The sequence below is a fragment of the Silurus meridionalis genome, chromosome 17, assembly GCF_014805685.1.
Source record: "Silurus meridionalis isolate SWU-2019-XX chromosome 17, ASM1480568v1, whole genome shotgun sequence".
Lineage (NCBI taxonomy): Eukaryota > Metazoa > Chordata > Actinopteri > Siluriformes > Siluridae > Silurus > Silurus meridionalis.
In genome coordinates this window covers 17891166-17901169 of record NC_060900.1, presented here as the reverse complement: position 1 = coordinate 17901169, position 10004 = coordinate 17891166, and the positions used below count along the sequence as shown (strand labels likewise).

The 10004-nt window shown below is 39.4% G+C and overlaps 1 long non-coding RNA gene and 5 other non-coding genes across 6 annotated transcripts; all 6 read right to left on the bottom strand.

Annotated features, from left to right (window-relative positions):
• Nucleotides 1-4133: 4133 nt before the first annotated feature.
• Nucleotides 4134-5903, bottom strand: LOC124399665. The gene is made up of 6 exons (XR_006928269.1): nucleotides 5601-5903; nucleotides 5163-5195; nucleotides 4927-4977; nucleotides 4740-4755; nucleotides 4517-4579; nucleotides 4134-4347 (listed from the first exon to the last, which is right to left on the bottom strand). It is a non-coding gene; the product is annotated as an uncharacterized LOC124399665 (long non-coding RNA).
• Nucleotides 4417-4479, bottom strand: LOC124400557. The gene has a single exon (XR_006928417.1). It is a non-coding gene; the product is annotated as a small nucleolar RNA SNORD78 (small nucleolar RNA).
• LOC124400552 lies at nucleotides 5042-5126 on the bottom strand. The gene has a single exon (XR_006928412.1). It is a non-coding gene; the product is annotated as a small nucleolar RNA snR60/Z15/Z230/Z193/J17 (small nucleolar RNA).
• LOC124400537 lies at nucleotides 5271-5347 on the bottom strand. The gene has a single exon (XR_006928398.1). It is a non-coding gene; the product is annotated as a small nucleolar RNA SNORD79 (small nucleolar RNA).
• On the bottom strand, nucleotides 5704-5771 carry LOC124400564. Its single transcript, XR_006928423.1, has one exon. It is a non-coding gene; the product is annotated as a small nucleolar RNA SNORD75 (small nucleolar RNA).
• A 3227-nt stretch (nucleotides 5904-9130) lies between the features above and the next one.
• LOC124400544 lies at nucleotides 9131-9207 on the bottom strand. The gene has a single exon (XR_006928404.1). It is a non-coding gene; the product is annotated as a small nucleolar RNA SNORD74 (small nucleolar RNA).
• Between the last annotated feature and the right edge of the window lie 797 nt (nucleotides 9208-10004).

Here is a 10004-nt window from a genome sequence, read left to right as displayed (position 1 = left end):
CCCATTTGGGAATGTAATTTAAACAGCTGACGTGTTGCTAGTAAAAGTGAAGACTGCAGAGGGGACATTAAAACTGTAAGGATGGTCAGATCTGTTCATGATCTCAGACCCAGAGAACTACCATTCAACAAAACAATAAACCTTTTAATCTGAGGAGAGAATCTCTTTGATTTGAGGAGAGAAAGACATCTGTTTAGCTGCCCAGTCAACCATCCTTGAGCCCCCTCTTTCCGTCCTGGGGAGATGGCCAGATCATGGAAAGGTGACTTAGAAGGTCTTAAAATTCAAGCTACTTTACTTGCATAATGTAATAATTACAACGTATAAATTTTAACATCACATGTTTGGTATCATTTTATAGGTCTCAGTGTGATTGAAAATATGATCTCAGCCCCATATCAGTAGCACAGACCTCAGGTTTGGGGAAATTCTGTCCTACTGACATAAGGGTTGCCTCGGAGAAGATCCTTACCAGGTGGTCTAGGTGACATTTGTTTTTTAGGTGACAGCCACCATTAACAAAATATAATTCAAGCTGATGCTGCAAAAAAAATTAAATGCATAAGAGTCAGTTTTATTACTAATCTTTTACACATCCAAGACTGAAAATGTGGACTAAAAAAAAAAAGTTTTTTTTTTTTAAAAACCAATTTTTAAATAAAAATGAAATCCTTTTCTGTTTCCCCTGCCCCATATGCGATCACTAAATTGGCAATTAATTTAAAATCCTGGATTTAAAAAAAAAAAATTAGTAGTTACAATTAGAACCGAGGCTGATTATTTTTTTCAAACTTATTTTTGCTTAAATCTGATAATGATTTAAGAACAAAATTACTGAATCAGCCACAAAAACAAAACAGCCCAGAATGTTTTAAATGCAAATCAACTTTTATAACCAGTCAGGTACAAATTTCAGTTTTCAGCATGCACTTGATCCTAACCCAAAAACAGGCAAACCGGAACCTATAATCAGGTTTCAGTGAATAACACATTCATTTATATTCCCATACTGGAAAGTTTGAAATTAATTTTCCAAAATAGTGAGATTTGTGACCAGATCAAAACAGTCATGTCTAACAGTCCACATTTTTTTACAAAGATTTTAGTGATTGGTGCTATTGTAAAACCCACTGTTCTCAAAACTTACATTCCTAACAAATTCAGCTCTACTTTGAGGAGTTTGAGACTCCCTCTATCCCCTAGGCTTGAAATGTTGTGTTCATAAATTCGGCTGCTTGTATTATGAAAGTTTAATTCAGCCATTTTGAACATTCATCTTGTGGCTGTTTTATTGTCAGGAGTTGAAAAAATACAGCTTTGATTTGGTTCTGTAGCCTTTAATTTTGATATTCAAAAGGCCTAAGAGTGAAGGAATTTATCTGCCCATATCTGCAATTAAAGTGTATGGTACAATAGGTCAAGTTATAGGTGATAATTTAGCAATGCACTTTATTCTGGGATTTACAGAGTTATAATAGCCATTATTTCTGCAGTCTGTTTAATTAGTAAAGCTGATTATTATAGTTTGTACGTGAGTGAGGGTGACATTTGTTCACTAACCTTGATGTATCTTCACTGATTTATTTATTTTTTTACAGAAAAAAATAACACTCCACATCAATTTTATAAACACTATTACAACAACAGCAACAAAATGCAACAACCTTTAAACTAAAAAGAGTGTAAATAGACAGATGAAGATGAACTAATTTACAATTAAACATGTATTTTCTGTTTCTGTGTGTGTCTATTATGCCAGCATTCCTTACAGCAAATCATGTAGTGATTTTTACAAGTAAATTTAAAACAGGCCATGCAAGTGCAGACTGTTCGATTTTTGCAGCACCTACATGTTCCCCTCTGAATTGCCACGTTGCTAGTACCTGCAGGTGTCTGAGGGGCAACAGTTACAGAAGACTGTAGCTCTCTCACCATTGCAGCAGCAATTGGTGTTTGGGGGAGGTGCTTTCTCTTTACAATTGCTGCAGACACCATCAAGTGGCCCAGCTCCTCTAAAAAAAGCCTCCTCTTGTAGTTCTTTTGGCAGTTCCAGGAGGGTTTAATGGCTGTAAAAATTACATATGCATTATATGCAGACAGGTCCACCATGTTGTAAAAATATTTTTGTGGCCACCGATTGGTTTTTCGTCTACAGCTGTAGGTCCCGACAACCTACAAAGAAAATAATAAGTATAGACTTAATCTATACTTTTTCTAAAACTAAAAGCTTCATTCTAAAGCTACACTTGACAATGAGAATAATCATCCAAACAAACTGTATCGTAAATCTCTCTCTCTAACAAGGACAGGAATTCAGTAAAAATGATCTGAAATAGGAAGTGGCACATACCTTGTCTAGATTGTCGACACCTCCCTTGCAGCGGTTGTAGTAATTGACGATTTCAGGTTTGCGTTTAGGTCCCTCAGTCACTACTGCCTCACGGTGCCTTGTACTCAAAAGAATCACATTCCTCCCCCGTTTTTTAATGTAATTAACAGCCGTCGTGTTGTTGGTAAAAGCGAAGACGGAGGAGGGGAAAGGTTTTCCTCTAACCTGAAGCAGGTTGGGTGGCAGCTCAGGTTTTTTTTTTCGGATTGTACCGACTAAGGCTATTTTCTTTTTCAGAAGCTCCTGTGCAAGTGGATAAGAAGTGAAGAAGTTGTCACTAGTGACAGTGACACCCTGGAGTCCCTCGGTTAGCTCCTTAACAACTCGATGCCCTGTCCCACCTCTGGAGCATTATCGGTCTTTCCCAGATAAGGTGAACACCGCCAAGCATAGGATGTGACGGCATCACAAATTATCCATAACTTAAGACCATATTTGGCTGTTTTTTTGGCATATATTACCGAAATCGGCATCGTCCTTTAAAGGCCACAAACTGTTTATCCACGGTCACATCTCTGCCAGGATTATAAAGCATTTGAAGTCGAGGAGCCCACATCTCCCACAAGGTTCTGATTGGAGCAAGCTTGTCATCTCTTGGGCGGGCTGCTTTCTTCAGCTTGTCATTAAAACAGAACGTTCTGCTTATCTCATTAAACCTTCTGAGTGACATAGTGGCTTTAAAAACTGCCCGGCCACTTCGTTCACCCCACAGGGAGCCTGTGGACTCCCCTCTGGATTTGTAGACCCCAGCCAAAATGATTAGGCCCATGTAGGCTTTGACATCCGTGGAGTCCACATCGGTCCATGTTTTGTTGGTGCGCTGTCCATTGAGGTTGGTCATGTTGACTATTAAATCGATCATCTCTACCATAAAAAAAAGGTCAAATGCAGAGTCCACATCCTGGACCCTCGCAATTGCATAGCGCGTTGGCCCTGAAGTCACACCTCGAGCATGCTTTACAAAACGAAGTGTCTCTTCATTATTTGGAAACCACACCTGGCCATTTTTCCCGATCCAACCAGATCCAGAATCCTTAGAATCCTCAGAATCCCCTTCACTTTCAGTCGTTGAAGTTGAGGACGAGGAGGCTGCTACAAAATCTGGATCTGAGTCTCTCGAGTCAGCGCTGTCAGAAAAGGACTCCTGCAGCACGCTGGAGTCAGGCTGCATATCTTCATCCAAAACCTCTTTAGGAGTGAAGTTTCTCCTCGTGTTGCTTGCTCTTTTCATTGTCAAATGACCAGCAGGATGACATGCAGGGGTGTAAATCCACTTACTTTGTGTACGCTATGTGGACTCTGTTGTTCTGAGAGCTGAGGGGCAAATTCTGATTTTCTCAGACACATCAGGGGTCAGTGAGCGAAGGTCACCCTCTCTCCCTGACATGTGCACCCACTAATCTTTGACACATCCAAGACTGTGATAAATGGTCAATAATTCAATCCACAAATCACTTTTTATATTAAAATTAAGTCCATTTGTGTGCGCCCCCCATATCTGTGACGTCACTTAATTGGCAATTAATAATAATAAAAAAAAACTGTAGTTTTAATCAGAACTGAGGTTAATAGATTTAAGCAAAAAAGTTATAATAATAAAATAAATAAATAAACACATATTTTTTGAACACCGGATAATGGTTCAAATACAATCAAATTAAACATCTATTTAACTGGGAGTGGAAAACACCAGAATGTCCAGGTCTTGTTCAGATCACAGTTCAGCTAGAGCTGCAAAAAATACAAGAAAGCAATCATTAGGAACGTTTACCTGACCAGCACAAATAGGACATAACCAGAAGGCAACCTCAGAAATGAATGTAATGGAAAGGGTTATAATTAGCAGAAACATTTGGCAGAATCTCTTCATCACAGGCTGCAGAACACCAATTTACAAACACAAACATTACTTACCTCAGCATCACATTTGAAAGTTACCCATCAAACTGCATGTCAATCTGAGGGTAATAGAGAGTTATGATCAACAAGGTAAATCAGAACAGCGTGGAATAGAATAAAAACATGGGTTCATCAGCAAAAGGCTGTCCACATTTGTGTTCAGGTCAGACATTTGTAAAACATCACCGAACCCAAGGTGTGGGTTCATTTTTGCATTATCATACAAACCTGTTGAGCCTCGTGCGTCTTGATACAGGATGCAGACATCTTCACCTGTCAATGAGTATACTCCTGTTAAAACAGAAAATATTCCCCATGAGGTCTGAAGTCTACTCAAATGACCATCAGACAGAGCTAATATCCACTCTCCATGGGAAAGTCAATGGATCCAAAAAAATCCTCCCGCTGATCATATGAGCTAAAAACAAACAGAACTTTGATAAGAACTCACCATTCAAAACAGCCACCTGTAAAAGAGAACACAGGATTAAAACAAAGATAAGATAGCTATGGAAAACCGACACCTAAATCCAGATCAGTCATTAAACCAACGTGTCCTCAACAAGATAAGAGACCTGATTCAAGATCATTCTTTCTGGGTTTGAGAAAAGTGATCACAAAACCAAATAACCACATACCCGTAGTCAAGCCAACCATAGACAAGGTCTCCTCCATCTACCATGAAGATGCTAAAAATAAACAGAAGAAATTATTTTAAAAGCTAGTAGAAGTAGTGATCATAGATATCTTTACTTGATACATCAGCTAGGAGCAAAAGACATTGCGCATGGTTCTACATGGAGATTCTGCTGAACTATGCAGTCATCACATGCACTAAAATCATATTTCCGTGTGAAAATTTTGTAATCGTTACCGCTGTGTGTGCTTCACTTGGCCATATCACAAACTTGCCATAGGAACCTTACAAGAGAGAGACTCATCAGGACATGCATACCAAAACCAATAAATGAAAATTATGCAATACTGTCTCAGTACAAATATCTCTTTCACTCTTATTCAGGGAGATTCCCATTGTTTTAACATTCATCATAGACAGTAAATGGTACACAGGTTTACAGCAATAAATAAATTAAATGCTCACCATGTTCATTTTACCGAACCAACATCCCAGCAGAAAGCCAAGTCATTCAAGCAGGAGGAAAAAGAAATAATCACATAAAAAAAATAAATAGGTAAACTCCAGGAGGAACAAAATGTGCAAAACTTCATCAGTCTTGACTCAAGAGCAGCAAATTAAGTCATCATAGAGAACACAAGTACAATATAAATTTATTTTTAGAGCCAAACATACCTGTGCACAAGAAGAGCGTGCAAATTTCCCAGCACTATAAGAAAAAGGACCAGATTCAGTTTTCATGTCTATGTTAATAGAATAAATTAGTAAATGATTTCAATGCCTCAGATTTAAGTTCTCAGAAACCACTTCTGTCCACTACTCATACATTTTTCTTTATCACAGGCAGGATAGATTTATGTATACAAACTAATATGCAATGCTTTTATTTACATTTGCGGCATTTAGCACCCGCCCTTATCCAGAGCGACGTACAAAAGTGCTTTGAGTCTCTAGCAATTAATAAATCTACACTGGTACGCAAGATTACAAACTTAATATAAATATAACTATTGAATTCTACAAAGCAAACTTGGAAAGTGCTAATTTAAGTATTTTTAGGAAGAGGTAGGTCTTCAACCGTCACTTGAAGATAGCCAGAGACTCCGCTGTACAGGCATCTAGGGGAAGTTCACCATAACCCACCATCTCTGTGCCAGAACAGAGAAGAGCCTTGATGTATACTTACCTCTCATTCTGAGAGAAGGTGGTACCATTTGAGCAGTGCTGGAGGATCTCAAACAGTGTGGTGTAATTCGAGATGTGATAAGGTCTCTGAGGTAAGATGGCGCTGGTCCATTTTTTGCCTTGTAGGCAAGCATCAGTGTTTTAAATCTGATACGTGCAGCTACTGGAAGCCAGTGAAGGGAGCACAGCAGTTTGGTGGTGTGGGAGAACTTGGGCAGATTGAACACAAGTCAAGCAGCTTCGTTTTGGATAATTTGCAGTGGCCGAATAGCATTTAGGGGAAGACCTGCCAGCAGAGAGTTGCAGTAGTTAAGTCTTGAAATGACAAGAGACTGAACAAGCACCTGGGCAAGGTGTGTGGACAGAAATGGTCGAATCCTTCGGATGTTGTAGAGAAGAAATCGACAGGAACGAGCCACATTAGCGACATGTGGGAAGAAGGGCCGTTCATTGTCCATAGTTACCCCAAGGTTACGAGCAATAACTGAAGGGGAGAGCAGAGGGTCATGAAGAGTTATTTGGAGATCTTGACCTGGAGATGAATCACCTGGGATGACCAGCAGTTCTGTTTTGCTAGGGTTGAGTTTTAGTTGATGATGATCACTCATCCATGAAGATGTGTCAAGCATGCCGAGATCCGAGCAGAAGCTGTGGTATCTGATGGAGGGAAAGAAAAGATTTGTTAAATGTCATCTGCATAGCAGTGGTAAGAAAACTCATGTGAGAATATGACTTGACCAATGGAGTGGGTATAGAGGGAGAAAAGGAGGGGACCAAGTACCGAGCCTTCTGGGACACCAGTGGTGAGTCGGTACAGGATGTGGATTCCCTCCATGTTACCTGGTATGAGCGACCTTCCAGGTAGGAAGCGAACCATTCCAATGCTGTTCTGCGGATACAGAGGCTCTTAGGGGTAGACAAAAAAGTCTTGTGGTTGACTGTGTCAAATGCTGCTGAAAGGGGTCCAGCAAGATAAGTGCAGATGACGGCTTGGCTGATCGAGCAGCATGCAGTTTCTCAGAAACAGCCAAAATGACCGTCTCTGTGGAATGTACCGCTTTGAACCCAGACTGGTTCGAATCATGGAGGTTGTTCTGTGAGAGAAAGACAGACAGTTGGTTAAAAACAGTGCGTTCCAGAGATTAAGAAAGAAAGGAGAGAAGTGATACCGGTCTGTAGATGTTGATGTCTGATTATTCCAGAGAAGGTTTCTTTCAGATGGGAACGATCCTTGCTTGCTTGAAGGTAGTTGGCACATTGCCAGATGTTAAGGACCCATTGGTGATTGTGGAGATGAAGGGCAGGAGATCTTGTGTAATGATCTGAAGCATAGTTGAAGGTATTGGATCCAGAGGATCATCTTCTGTTAAGGTTGAGAAGCTTGACAACAGAGGAGTAGTGGATTCCTGGCTGTGTTGTGTAGTCTTAGTTGGGGAGGAAGTGAAGGTCTGGCAGATTTCCCTAATCTTTTCATCATAGAAGGAGGCAAAGTCATTAGCAGTCAGGGAGGGTGGAGCAGGTGTGGCAGGAGGGTTGAGTAGTGAAGAGAAGATGTTGTGGCGCGTACGAGGATCTTGTGCAGAGGCCTTGACCTTTTCCTTGTAGAAGGCAGTTTTAGAAGTGCGTGGTAAGATGCGAGGTCTGCATCGAGTTGTGATTTTTTTCCACTTCCTCTTTGCTGATCTGAGTTCTCATCAATTGCTGTGCAAAACTTCTGACAGCCAGGGTGTGGGACGAAGGTTTTTTTTTTATAAGTTGACTTACCATATCTGGATGAGGCACGCCTGCTGGATCCAGCTCCTCCTATACCAGACATGAGCAAACTCGCCCGTTGGATTTATTAATCTGCCCCGCCGAACGTGACCAAATTATATTAAAATAGGTACAGGTAAACATAGGCGTAAATCCCGGGGGGGACCGGGATGACATGCCCCGCCCCATCCGAGGGTTTTTTTTTTTTTTTTAAATATCGCACTCTCTATTGTGGAAAATAAATGTATGCATACCCAAATAATTGTGTAAGTAGAAAAAACCCGCAAAAAAAAATGCCTTTAGAAACAGTTGAGTTCCACCCCTCCCCTTACTCACAGTGGTTTGACCCACTGCCTGCTTTTCCAGTTCATCTCACCTACTCTACACACACGAGTCAGGTGTGTGGCTGCGGCTCTATTAATGTTCAACTCCATTAACTAGGGTATTTTATTCACTTTAAATAAAGCGATTCTCTTTAATGTAGTTGATGCAGACTCATTCATAAATTAGTTGCGGCAAAAATGCTGATTACCGATGTAATTTTCTATGAATCTGCTCTATTAGCGATTAAAATATCACGTATCTAGTGAACGTTAGCTTGTTTACAACAGCTTGTAGCATAGTGCACTGACACTAACACACCAAAGCCGTTTCCCATGCAGTGTTTTATTTGGGATGAATTGGTATAATGTTAATTTAACATTAACACAATTAGCATATTGTTTATCTGTGCATTTACTAAATGAGCACTGGTGGGTTTTTTTGTAAAATCAATTTCTATTCTGTTCTTAAGTGTCTTAATTAATTTTAAATAAAAATTTTTCCTTTTTTTTAATTCCTTGTTTTGCTTTGTCATTGAAACTGAGAAAAACTTGATAAAAAAATTATAAAAGCAAAGTTTTTCACTGTGGGGACACTGTGTCTTTATAAGTACAATTTGACTATTATTTGTGTTCCCTTCAAAAATTGATCATGAGAAATTTTATATATATATATATTTATTGGCACTTGATGAAACAATGTGTTTTTCTGCTGTGTTTATTTAACTGAAATTTAATACATTTAAATGTTAATTTATTAATGCATTTGGAAAGCAATTTGTACAATGAGTAATGCATATTCATGTCACAGGCCAAATCTCTAATGTGATATTAAAATATATATATAATGTGCATCATGTGTGTATGTATATACTGGCCCGGCCCCTCTGTCAAATTTTAGAACCCATTGTGGCCCGAGAGTCAAAAAGTTTGCCCACCCCTGTTCTATACACAATGTCAGAAATGTTGGCATTCATCAGATTTTCTCAGATGTCCCTACCAACATAATTTTCATCATATATACACAAGGAATGTAATACAGAGAGAAACTGAAGAAAGACGACTGCGGATAAGCCAGCCGCTCTTTTTTTTGTGTTGCACGTCTAATCGTACATTTACGGTATGGGTGGTGGGAGCGGTCTAAATAGATGTAAAGACGCTTCAGAAAGGCGTTTCCGTTATATATAAAAGAAAAATTACATAAAATAGCAATACGGGTTTTTTTTACTCAAAGCACAAATACAATTTCTTGTTCGTAGGGTATATGTATTTATGCATGTATGTATGTGTGTGTAGGCTCGTAGGTCCATTTGCTCATACGTTCGAACTAATTTTCCCCATAGGAATGATTGTAAAAGCGATTTAATCCGTTCCGAGACCTTATTTGATCGCTTATTTCTGCACTTAAAAAGTATTTTTAGCCTATTTTAAAAAAACAAATACACCGCAAATTACCGTAATGTAAACATAATGTAACACTTACTCATGTGATAGTGGTTGATTGAGTGCTCGTAACCTCCTCGGTTTCCATGGTAATTCTATTTACTTTCGTTTTCACAGCAGCAGCACTGATTTTCTTGGGAGGCATTTTTCAAGATTTCTAGTGAAATAAAAATAACAACACTAAAAAAGGTGTGTTTTTGCTGCACTGAAAAACGAGAGCGACCGAGTGATACGTCATCAACTAAGTGACTGATGCGACCCTCCGCCGAAAACGGGGAACCGGCAGCGTGGGTTTGCTCGTGCCTTCGAAATTTGCTGGTGAAACAGGGTACAATTTTGCGAGCAGGGTCGCTCGTACAACAGGGATTTACTGTATTAT